The sequence below is a fragment of the Sciurus carolinensis genome, chromosome 2 (assembly GCF_902686445.1).
Source record: "Sciurus carolinensis chromosome 2, mSciCar1.2, whole genome shotgun sequence".
In the NCBI taxonomy this organism is placed as follows: Eukaryota; Metazoa; Chordata; class Mammalia; order Rodentia; family Sciuridae; genus Sciurus; species Sciurus carolinensis.
In genome coordinates, this window is record NC_062214.1 from 195,327,402 (window position 1) to 195,340,294 (window position 12,893).

General features: G+C 49.0%; 1 protein-coding gene across 2 annotated transcripts in view; it reads left to right on the plus strand.

The window, feature by feature from the left end:
* The window catches only part of Wdr25 (WD repeat domain 25), a 134,887-nt gene that overhangs the window by 21,521 nt on the left and 100,473 nt on the right, over nucleotides 1–12,893 (plus strand). The window lies entirely within an intron of this gene.

Genomic DNA, 12,893 nt, shown 5'->3' on the forward strand with positions numbered 1-12,893 from the left:
GCACTCTCCATGGTTCCAGCCAGAAAAAGAGCAGAGTGATTGCTTTTAAAGGATGTGGGGGAAGAGAAGTCTTGTTGGGGTCTTAAAAAACTTCGGATTCTTAGTTTTATTCAGTAGGTGTCCAGAGAGGCCTTTCTAGTTCCAACATTGAGTGGGGCCAGGAGGGTGCAAAGCCTGTGCCCTGCAGGGACATCCTGGCCTATTTGTCAGTGATGGGGGAGTCCAGCTGTTGTCGCCTGCAGAAGATCTGCCTGCCTGCATGATAACTAGGCTTTGAGGCCCCTCAAGGGCGACTCGGTCCTTGTTTTGATGTGGGCCTGGCTTGTTGGCATTAGCTAGGATTTGGAGTTTTGCCACTCAGCCAACACCAGCTAATAGCCCAGTAGGGAAAGAGTTAGTTCCTGGATTACTTTTAAGTTAGTCCTTATTCCCAGAGGTAACTTTGTTTAATAAAAACCTTAAGCCTTTATTGCTGCACTTATGGGCACCCTGGCTACAGGATGTAAAAATAAGACTTATAAAATTCAAACATTATTTGTGAAAATGCAAAAACATTCTCATTAATACAGGGTGTGATAAAAAGCCTGGCACTTTCCGTCTGTGCCTAAATGCTCTTTCTGCACTGGGTCTTTTCATTTTCATAATCACCTCGAGCATATTTAAGCGTAGCCCTTTGAGAAGTGAATTTCAAGGGAGGACGCTCTGGTATGTGAATAACTTTACAACTACCCACAGTGTCTCCAGCCAGTTGCTGTGACTTAAGTCGATAATGGACCACACGCAGCAGTCACTAATGGTGATGATCTGGGAGTGTTTTGTTATTGTTTTTATTTTAGAAGAAAGGTTTGAAATTAGCATAGTAAATCTCTGTGGGATCTTGGCAAATAAAAGAATATTCACGTTAAAAACAACTTTCAGGAAAGATGTATGGTGATGAATAAAACATCAGTGAGTGAAAATAAGCGTGTTTAATTATTCAAGTAGAAGTAGTAATTTAAACTAATTATTGCTTGCGGATTTCATAATTCAGTTTTTGTCTTGCAATAATATTTCCTCTGGGCCTCTGGGGTGCGTTGGCGGCTGCTAGCCTGTTCCTGGGGTGGCGAGGCCTCCTGCCTCCCTGGAGGCTACAGTGAGCCAGCCAGCGTGGGGTCTGGTCCCTGCATTTGCTCAGCATTCTGGTGCCCTCAGTCCCACCAGGGCCCCTTGGTGCTGCCTAATTTAGCATCCCCTGTTAATCACCTCCTTCTCTGGTTGATTCTGGAGGCTCAGGCCACTACTGCCATTGAGCTTTAAGTGGCTTGGTGGCTGGCCTACTTCCCCCACCCCAGTGTCCCTAGGCTTCCCTGGCAAGGGTGACTCTGACCACCCTGCCCACATCCCCACAAGGCAGGTCCTTGCCTTTGGGCTGCCTCAGGTTAGGTCTCCTCCGGGAGGAACCCCTTGCCCCACTGCTGGAATCTAGTTCTCCACCAGAGCTTTGTACCAACAGTTCTGCAGTCTCTTAAAATTTTGTTTTTTTCTTTTTGGGGCTTCTTTTTACTTTGTTTCCAGTTTTGGAGGAACAAGAATTGCCTGGAGGAATGGAAGAGTACTAGAAGGTGTTAGAAGCAGGGGCCTTGGAGTGTCTCCAGGGCTACCCAGACCCCCACCCGCTGTTCCCACCCACCCGTGACCCTCTGTGCTCTCTTCTCAGGCCCCTTCACTCTGGAATTCCTGGGATTGGACGTCACTTTTTTTTAAAAAAATATTTTTTAGTTGTATATAGACACAGTAAGTTATTTCTTATTCATTTTAAAAAATGTGGTGCTGAGGATCGAACCCAGTGCCTCACACTTGCTAGGCAAATCCTCTACCACTGAGCCACAGTCACAGCCCCATCTGGATGTCACTCTTGGTGTGGATGCTGAGAGGGGCGCCCCCTGGGGTATGGCTGGCACAAGCAGGTGTGGATGGGGGAGGAGTAAGTGCTGAAAGTACTTTGGCTCAGTCGTGCGAGGCTTTTAAAACCCAGTCATTACTGCTGCTCCCGTGAATGCCTGTGATGGCGCGGGAGGCTTTCTGAACCTCTTTATTGCACTAATGCTGCCTGAAACAGATCTTGACAATTCAGGTGAATTATTATTCTGCCCCTCAGAAGGTAAAAGGAAAGCTTTCTATTTGTAACTTCTTCTTCCCAAGTGCCCTCTGTCAAAAGGTAGTGACATGTGACAGCCGTTATTACCTTGGTATAATCATGTACCATCCATCTCGTGCCCTGACGCTTTCCATCCATCATGTTGGAAGGATCACCTTTATTTAAGATGCTTTTCTCCCTTTCCTTTGTTATTACTTTTTTCTTAAAAAAACAACAAAAAAAAAAAAAAAAAAAAAAAAAAAAAACCAACTTGACATTATAGGAATGTTCTGGCTGAGGAGTGACTCATTTCTCTGTAGGTTATTGCTGTGGACAGGGATGAGACAGGTGGGACCTGGGGGTGGATGGAGTGATGAGCCAGACTGTCAGGGGCCAGAGGTCCACATGTGGTTCTGTTGCTTACCAGCTGAGGTCCTGGGCAGTCTTTGGTCGTTGGTTTCCTCATTTGGAAAACATGGAGGTTTAGCCGTGATCTCTGAGGCTCTTTAAAGCCGAGTAGTTGTGTGATCTCCAAACTGGCTTAGCATGGTGAGGCAATGAGAGGATTACAGGTGGCCCCTGAACCCTTCCTGCAGAGGAGTTGGCATGAACATTCATGATTCCGCATCGATTTTCTCTCCCTGTGACATCCAGAGGATGTCATTAAGCCAGCAGAGAAAAAGTTCCCAATGGCTTGCAGCTACTGTGGAGCACAGCCATAGGTTCCCTTTACATGCCATGGGTCAAGGACAGTAGGTTGGAGGTGCTGGGGACCTCCATGTGGCCAAAGTGCCAAGGCACCTGTCCATGCTCGTGCCTCCCTGAGATGCATTCACATCAGTCCATCATCACAAGCTTGTGTTCATGGCTTGTTTTACATCTTATGTCCCCTTTGGTTCTTAACCAGGCCCAACACTGATGTTATGAATAATTTTTAAACCAAAGTGTCTTGCGAGTCTGTGGTTTTCGTGGATGGTTTAACTGTGGTAAACGCCAATCCTGTCTTCCTCTCTTAGTAAAGTCATCTATGAGGACGAGGCCTCCTTGTACTGCGAGGAGGACAGCCTTGGGTGGCGAGTAGCCAACAGCTGAGTCTTGTTGCATCTGTGACCCTGTCTTGCCTACCCCACCACTTCATATCAGAAGTGCCCGACAAATTGTCATTGAGTTGAATTTAAATACCCCGTGTGGATTTATCTGATCTCTCCTGTTTGATTGTAAGCTTCTGTGGGAGAAGAGATCATTCTTCCTTGTTTCTTTGAAAAAATAATTTTAGGAATGGAAGTTTGTAAATTTGGCAGATAATTCAAAAGAAATAAAAGAATGTACACAGAAAAATGTGCCCCTCTGCCTTCACCAGGTCCCGTGCCCTGATGCTGGGGAGTCCTGCCTGCTACCTCTTTGTATCTAGGGTCACCCTACCCTGCTGCAGGAAGCAGAGCTGACCTGGGCTGCATTGAATTTGAGTGCCTGGCTGCCTTTCCTGACAAAGCATGTATGGTTAGGTGTTGGGGAGTGAGTCGGAGGTGAAAGCCTTTAGAATTGTGGGGTCCCTGGGACTCCCAGGAAGGAGCCGGGCAGCCTTGTGTTTGAGCTCGGGCTGTCTCCGACCTAGGCCTGGGGAGGACCCCTGCTGCTCCCCAGCTGTTTTGTGAGCAGTGGGGCTGGCTGGCCTGCAGGACAGTTGTGCGGGGTCAGCAAAATGGCAGCCGAGAGCAGCACCCGGAGTGTAGCACAGGCCAAACAACTTTTGGTTCCTGTCCTGTGCTTAAAATTAAAGATGGAAAATGAATATGTATCCTTTTGAAATGATAATGTAAAATCAATGCAGTGGTGTGATTCCATTAATAGATTGCTGATTAACTCTACTTTTTAGGAGCCCATTTGTTGCCCAGAGTGAGGCTGGCTGGAGGGCAGTGGAGCTGGAATGGCAAGCCTGCTCTTCTAATTGAAACGCACGTAAGGTGCTTGGCCCTCAGACTTCCATCGGGATGATTGCAGTGATCAATATTCCAGTTTGCTTGGCTGGCAGCTTCCAGGGAATAAGAATGGATGATGGGCCCAGGGAAGCACTGCCAGACAGAGCATTAAGATAATGCCCATTTGCCAGTTTCTGATGTGCCTGATGGAGTGCCCCGAGGAAGACAGGGCGTTGTTGGCACAGACTCCCAGGCCATGTCCGCTTCACCAGAGCTCCAGGTGGCTGGCTCCCTGAGGTCCACTTTTGGTAGCTGTGGGTTCTCACATCTGCTCAGTTCCCACCATGCGCCCAGCACAGTATGGGCATCACACATGGCCTGTTCTCCTGAAACCCCTGAGGTGCTGACGGCATGCCTGTCCTGCCGATGGGGTCCTGGGGCTCAGAGGGCCTAGGGTACAGTGATAGAAGGTGGCAAAGCTGGGACTAGAGTACAAGAGTTGCTGGCTTCCAAAGCCTGTGTTCTGTCCACTCTGTCTTGCTGCCCAGGAGGAGTAAGTCAGAGGTTTGGAAACTTGTTTCCCTGGAGAATCGGGGACAGTGAGGGCTGGACCACTGACGCTGAGTCCACCATTGACAGTCTGTCTCTCACGCTGGTTCTACTTTGACCTTGTGATGGTGAGCAGTGCCCCTCTTCTGTCATGCCTGGCTAGGAAATGGGCTGTGCAAGGAGGGCTTAGACTTTCAGGAAAGTAGGTCTGCAGGACACTTTAGGGAAGGGTGAATCCTTCCCATCTCTCTAGTGCTTCCTCCTAGGAATAGAGTCCACTGGAGGTCTGGGACCTGGGGCTTCACTGTATGTGCAAGTATCCCTTCTACATCCTTTTGCTGACTGAGAAGTTGATCTAGACATTTCCCTATGGCCAAGATCCTGACTCCAACAAGCCAAGCATATACTTGTCTCCTCCTGTCTGTACTCGCCCTGCAGCTGTGACCTTGCTGGGATCATCCTGCCTATGAGAGACAGCAGCCCTTCCTTTCATGTTCCAGTGTCTGAACTTGGCCTTGATGCAGTTGGGGGTCTTCTTCTTGGCCCTCCTAACTGGCCTCCTTGTGCTCACCTTGTCTTTTTTGTGCTGAAAGAATCAATCCTCTTGCCACTGTCCCTGTGCTTTTTAGTTTTTTGAAAAGTAGCTGCTGCAGCTGAACTAGGAGCTTAAACCTTAGGGAGAGCTGAACCAGGAGCCTGGGAATCCCCTCTGTGCCGTCTTTCAGAGGCTCTGGGGTCCTGGTCAGGACCAAGGCTGGAGGGGTCAGGCAGGCCGGCTGCCTGGATGGTTGGGAACGCTGCTGCATATCCTCACCATCACCTGTTTAGACTCTGCCCTGCCTTTGTTTTCACTTGGAGGAATGGACACTTGTTCTGGAACCCTCTGCATGAGCAGGACCGTTTGTGAGGGGCAGGCAGAGTCGGTACCTGGGAGGAGGTGGGAGGTGTGCAGGCCTGGCTTTCTGCTGTGGGCATTGGTACTGGCAGCCACTCTCCTTGGGCCGCATGCTTGGTGGTCCAGGCTTAGCAGTACTCGCTCGCAGAACATTTTAGTGAAGGGCTGATGGTGAAGCTTAAGGGAGGCGGCTGTGCACAGTCTTGAGCTTCTCAGGTGCTTCTGTGGGGCACACAGATTGTACAGTCTGTTTCATTTCATGCTCACCAGGTGCAGCTCAGGCTCCCTGGATATACAGTGCAGGTGCTGGGTGGACATCTGAGTTGTGGGCCAGCAGATGACTGAGTGAGGACCCCAAGGGGCAGATGGAAATCTGAGTTGAAGACCACAGCGATTCTGTCCATGGCTGTCTACTTCGTCCTTGCTCTTGTGACTGCTAGGAGAGGCAAGGTGTGGGCTGGAGCCCATGTCAGGGCTGCTTCTGTGGAGACACCCCTTGTAGAAGAGTCTAGAAGAGTCTGATGAAGTCCATGTGTGTGCTGAGTGCGTTAACGTCTTCATGATAACCAGAGGGCTTCTGAGAGTTTAGGTATTGATACATATTTGGTACGTACATATTTAATTTGTATTGTGTCCTATATTCCTGAGAAGTTGCTTTCAGATTCTTACTGATGAGCTCACATTTTGGGGGTAATTGTCCTTCTTTGACATTAATAACCCCGTTTACTCAGGTTCCCACCCCTCAGAGTCCAGGAGGCAGTGAGGAAAAGCTGTTCATTCAGAGCCCTCCCAGTCCCCCAGCTCAGGGAACATGGGAATTAGGACCCAGTGAGTGTGGGGTTCTAGCAGGGGCTGGTGGTCAGGGGTGGGGCTGGGTAGATGGCTTTCTGCTCCTATCTTCAGGGTGCCCTGTTGGAAGCTACTGCATTCCTAGGGCAGTTTGTGCTGCTGGCTGCGTATTACATGCAAATCAAAGAAAATCTTCAGGCCACTAACTCCAGGAGCTCTGCAGGCTTTAGAGGCAGCTCTCTCACAAAGCATAAAATATTAAGAGCAAGGAACATAGTATCACACTTTAGTGTCCAAACAGACCCTGATGCCCAGTTTTGCTAGGTTGAATCTTGGTGCCAGAGATTGGGATGGGAATGGAGAGACAGCCAGTCTCTCCCTTGAGAGCTGTGGGGCAGAGTGTGCAGGGCCTTCCAGGCAAATAAGGTCAAGAAGGGTCATAGGGTCATAGGAGGACCTTTGGCTCTGATCCTGGTGAGGGTGGAAGAGGACATATGAACTGGTCCGGGGGGCAGGGAAGGGACTGTGGGCAGACTGAGGGTCATGGGAGGCAAGAGCACGGATGCCTGCCCACAAGGAATAGGGAGCTTGTGATGGACTGGTGATGGCAGTGGTCATAGGAGGTTACTGGTGATAGCAGTGGCCACTGGGGTGGTGGTGGTGGTGATGGTGGTGGTGGCCATGGTGGGGGCAATGGCAGTGACCATGTGGGGGTGGTGATGGCAGTGGTCATGGCAGGGTGGCAATGGCAGTTGTTTTGGATGGCTACTGACAGCAATGGCTGTTGGGGTGTGGTGATGGCGGTGTCATGGGGGGCCATGTTGGCAGTTGTGGGTGGCTGGTGTTGGCATGGCTGTTGGGGCAGTGGTTATGCCAGTTGTGGGGGTTACTGGTGATAGTAATGGCCATTGGGGTGGTGGTCATGGTGATGGCAGTGGCCATGGGGGTGTTGATGATGGGCAGTGGCCATGGGTGGCTGATGGTAGCAGTGGTCTGCAGTGGGGGGTTGGGACTTCTGAGGCAGGGGGTGAATCTGGAGTTTTCCTGTAGGAACGGGGAACCATGGGAAGTCCATGAATTTGTGTGCTTGGAACTGGAGGGGGCCGCCCTAGGGAGACCTCTTACCAGGCTGCATGATGATCTGGGCCAGAAGACAGGCGGGTGGTGACAAGGTTGTGTTGGCCCCAGCTCCAGAGAGCTCTGCGATTATTCCCCTTCTTCCTATAGATTCTCATGATCTGAGTATAAATGTAGTTAAAATTTAGGGGCTTAGAAAATCCTGTGTTTATTGAAAACCCACTTATTTTGCATACTGAATATTGAATTTCAATATTGCTCAGCCCTGTGTGGTGGGTGTTAATGTGGAAGAAAGCTGCGATGCGGGAGGATCATGTTCTTTATGGGAGGACCTGTGCCCACCAGGGTCTGGGCTGGCGCCCCCACCCTCTCAGTGCTGTCTCCTTTCCCTCCAGGCCCCCCTGCCACTCCACCCGCCTCCAAAGCCGGAGGTGAACTGGGGGGTTATGAATATTTACGCAGGCTGCCGGGGGCCTGGTGACGCAGCTGAGAGCCACGCAGTGTTTGGTGACTCATCAGACCTTTTCCAAACACTTGTGATATTTTGCTCCTCTGAAGGGACCAAAGTAATTACCAGCTAACGATAGCAGATGACGCCGAGGAGGCGCAGACCTTCCGGATTGTCTTTTCTGTGCCTGGGGTGTTTTTTTTTTTTTTTAATTTTAATCTATGTGAATTATTTTCTCTTTAATAATGTTTGTTTTCTTCTGATTATTAAAATAATGTATGCACATTGAAGAAAGTACATAAATGCATTAAATAGGAAATAAAATGCATGAATTATTTTTCTATTACAGTCTCATTAAGGATGTTTTGCTTGTTGTGCAAAGGCAACTTGGAGCATTGGACTCATTTTATTGCAGGACTTGTTGAGGTGACCATGGTCAGGGGTTTGTAGCTGTGCTTTGGGTTCTCCAGGGGTTCCCTGGAAACCCTTGGGGACTGCCTCCAGGGAAGGGGAGCCGAGGGGCTTGAGAACACCAGTTCCCTGCCTGCACGCAGCTCTGATGCTCTCCACTTCATGACTGGGCTCATGGCTGCCTTGGGCCACTTGCCCTGCGGCTTGAGACTTGGTGATCCAGCTGTCTCTCACTTTACAGGCGAGGAGCCCCAGGCCATTGGGGAGATGTGGCTGGCCCAAGGCAACATGGTGGCTTGGGGCTAGTCTTCATGCTTTCTGACTCTGTGCTGCCTTTCAGAATATGAATCAGCTAGAAATATTGGCAGTCTAGCTTGAATGTCATTGTCACAAGCCATGTTGCCATACAGAAACCCCTAGGAAACTGATCGAGGGACCCCAAAGGGCTTCATTTTGAGGGCAGGGGAGATCTCAGACTAGCCGACACTTGAAAAGATGAAAAGTAAAAGCCTCATCATTGTTGTTAGGTGCACAAAGGAGGAGAAATTGCTCTGGGTGATCCCTGGTTGTATGAATAATGAGAAGAAATTAAGTAAAGGCTGCGTTTCCTGACACTGATGTATTAGAACACGGAGTAACTTTCTACAGGAAATTGGAACAGGGATCCCTTGAAATTGAATTTGAGGCTGTGAATAGCAAACCTACGCTGGCCCTGTGTGTCCTAATGCAAGTTAAGTAAGCAGTTTCCCGGGTAAGAGTTAAGTACGTTAGGGAGACAGGTTAACGTCGAGGCCAACACGGCGCGAGTTAATAAATTGCCTCTCCCGCCCTGTGCTGTCTGTGAAGACGCGGAAGAGTAATTTGCTTCCTGCGGAGCTGCTCCAGAATCTGCAGACTGATTTTATTAGATTTTTGGCCCAATACATTTGTTCCCTCTCATTGGTTTTGTTGATAATAATTACCCTCCCCCCTACATCTCTCCATGGATCTCTCTTGATTTTAATTGTTTGCAGTAACTGCAAAAGCTTACCATTTTAGAAAATAGGTGTTTTAAAGGAAGAATACTTTAGGCCAGAACCCTTCCAAGTTTCTAGAGGGAGAAACTCTATGGTCATGCCATGCAAGGCAAGGTTTGTCCTCAGATCATCCCTTATAGAAGGGTGTATCCTTTACATTTGGATCTTGGAATTGTCTTAAATTATAGTACACTCTTGGCTTTGTACCACAGAGTTAAGCGGGCCTTTTGATACCTTGTCCACAAAAGAGTCAAGACTCTAAAGTGGCATAGGGACTAGCAGCCACTGAGGTCAGGAAAAAGCCAGAGTTTCCTTCAAGCCACACATCAGAACAGGTCCTTGCCTCAGGGAGGCCTCTGATGACCTCCTTCCTGGGTCCCCCTTGGCCCGGGTGCAGGAATACCAGGGCCTGCCTCCCTCACTGAGCCGCTGCCACAGGCTAGGCACCGCATGACCACCCAGCTCACAGCCCAACAAATTCACTCATTAACAGGGTGATTTTTCAGCTGCAAAGTTGAATTTCCTGGGAAATAGGAAACAGTGGCTGGCTGGGTGGGGGAGAACCCAAGGAGAAGATAACTTGCAAACCCAGAGGTGAAGCCTGAGAAAGACCTGGGCTGCTCAGAGGGCCCAGCACCTGCACCGACTCGGAGGAGCATGGCGTGGGGAGCGGCAGAAGGCACGTCAAGGTGCCTGCAGTTTATCCCTCATGGAGGGGTTTTCCTTTATAATTTGGGTCTTTAAGAATTTTCTCAAATTATAGTGTACTCTGGATTTTATACCACAAAGTCGAGTGGGTCTTTTGAGAGCTTGTCTGATTCATTGCAGCTGTTCGCCCATCATGCAGACTACCTGTGGTAAACCCCTGTAGTGGTAAAGTCAGTTCCTGAAGGCCGTGTTGCCTTGTAATGTGCTTGAACCCCAGCTCTCCAGCTCTGCAATGCTGGGTGAGTGACCAACGCCTTAGGATTTATTTAAAATGAAATGGAAAGCTACTGAAGGTCTTTGACTTAAAAAAAAAAAGTAAGTTAGCTTTATAGGGGTATAGTTCACATACAGTCAAATGCACCAGTTTTCAGAGTACCGTTGGTTGCATTTTGACAAATCTTTACACTTGTGTAATTAACCATCACCCTTGTCAAGAGGCAGAATGTTTCCACTGCCCCAGAATGTTGCTAGCGTCCTTTACCAATCACTCTCTCTCTTCCCAGCCCAGCCGTAGGAAGCACAGATCTGTTTTCTGTCATTGTAGATTAGTTTGGTCTGTTCTAGATTTTCATATAAATGGAATCATGCAGCACAGTCTTTTGTGTCTGGCTTCTTTCACTTACTGCTTTTGACATTCATTCATCCATATTATCTGTTATTCAGGAGAACATTCCTTTTTATTGCTGAATAGTATTCCATTGTATGAAAGTATCACAATTTGTTTATCCATTCTTCTGTTGATGGGACATTTGGTTGGTTTCCAGTTAGGGGTTAGCAGAGATGCTACTTTTCTGAACACTGGTGTTGATATCTGTTTCCCTTTCTCTTAGGTAGATGTTTAGAGGAACCGTGAGGTTGTATGGTGACTGTATGTTCAGTGTTATGAGAAACTACCTTCTCTGAGCAGGGAAGTGACACCACTTTATTTACATCTTCAGAAGGTCCCTTTATTTCTGGGTAGAGGGCAGATTGTAGCGGGGCTGGAATGGAGTATGAGAGCAGTGAGGGACAGGTGCAGGTGTCAGGTAAGGGAGGCCAGTGGCTGAATGGAGACAACAGGGGCTACCAGTGGGAAGGGCTGGCTCTGAATGGTGGCTTGGGGATGGAATGGCTGGGGCTTGGTGTTGGATTGGCTGGTGTGGGAGTCAGAGACAATTTCAGGCTTTACTTAAGTTGCTAAGACTAAATTGACACTTGCTGTGGTTTGATTGTCCTCCAAAGGTTCACATGCTGGAAGCTTGGTCCTCAGTTGGTGGTGTTGAGGTTGGTCATCATCTTTAAGGGTAGGGCCTCATGGGAGGTGGCTAGGTCGCCTAATCCTCTGAGGGGATTAGTACTGGTCTCATAGGAGTGAGTGAAGTCCCACGAGAATCGCTTATTATAAAAAGAGCAGCCTGGCCCCTCCCCAGCCTCTTGCTTCCGGTCTCACTGTGTGATCTCTCCTTCTCACATGTGCTCTCACCACTGATGCTATCTATCATGTTGTGATGTAGCCAGAAAGCCCTCACCAGGGCAAGCAGACCTGTGAGCTAAATAAACATCTTTTCTGTATGCATTAACCAGCTTCGGGTATTTTGTTACAGCAGCACAAAATGAACTAAGAGGGTACTACTTACAGAAATGGGAAGACTCAGGGAGCTTTATGCATGTTACTTAATGTCTCTGAGGTGACTTCTGTTCTAGCCAGTCAGACTGGCAAATTAGTGTTAGTTTTATTTCTGAACAAACAAGAGAAGGGGAAGAAATATCTCAGATGGTCATCAGGCAGTGTAAAGTTGTCTGTGTTTGGAGAGAGTGGTAGGCAGGTCTGCTGGTTGTATGTGTGTGGTGCCTGTTGGGAGACAGTCCTCTCTGGATCTCATATTTCTGCATAGTCTTTTGATCAAAAGCAAGAATAGCAGAGTCGTTCTAGCTTATCTTTTCCAAGATGTTTGTGTAGCCAGGCAGCTTGGAAAGTGGAGATAACATCTCTATCTGGAGCAGATTTATTTACATTTTGTGGTAATAAAGGCAGTATCTCCTGCTCAAGGTTGGATAGGTCCTCATATAAGATGAGGGCTTCCTAGTGTTGAGATCCCTATTTGTAAGCATGCAGCCTTGTGTTCAGGCCTTAATGGCATCACCGTGGAGATCTGGGGCTGGAGAAGGGGACAGCAGTGTTTTCTCTGGCTGCTACTATTGCTATGAGCAATAAACCCTTGCTCTTTCTGCCAGCATATGGGAAACTCTGGCAGTCTAGCCTGTTACCTTGCTAGCAGGGCAGTGGCTCAGACACTCCTAGTTCTGGAGGGGACCTCCGGGCTGCCCAGCCTGTGTACCTCCCCCCTGCTCAGACTGTCCTCACTGCTGCCTTGCTGTGAATGACTGTCATGTGACCCAGCAGGTCCAGGGTCAGGAGGCAGGTGAATGAGCAGGTGTGACTGCTAGCCCTCACAGAGTCGGCATGAGGCATGTGGCCTTTGCTGTCCCATGGTCACCAGGTTATAACTTACTCAGAGTTGTCCCTGAGTCCTTGTTCCCACTGCCATTAGTTTCTCCTTTGTAGAAAGTGCACTTTCTAGAGAAATGCCAGAGTATGTGAGCACCATTGCTGTACCTGTGGTGTCTGCTGCATTATCATTCCTGTTACTGATATTGTGATTCTGAGGTCTCCTGTGCTAGGCCTTGTGCCCATCCCAGCAGGGAGGAGGCCTTAGCACATGCTTTGCATACCTGAGTGTTCTGGTCCTCAGGTGAGACTAGTGACCTGGCATTTCAGGTGTGCAGAGATCAGGTAAAGTCGAGGGACTCCCGATGGACTCAGATTGGGCCAGGCTCTTTCCCTCCGCCCAGGAGGCCTCCCCTAGAGATCCCGAGCAGCCAGACTCACTGCTGCAGCCTCCCTCCCTGGCCGGTTCTGGCTGTGTAGGGGCTCTAGTCTTCCCTCTCTGGGGAGGGCAAGCTGCGTGTTTCCTCCTCTCGTAAT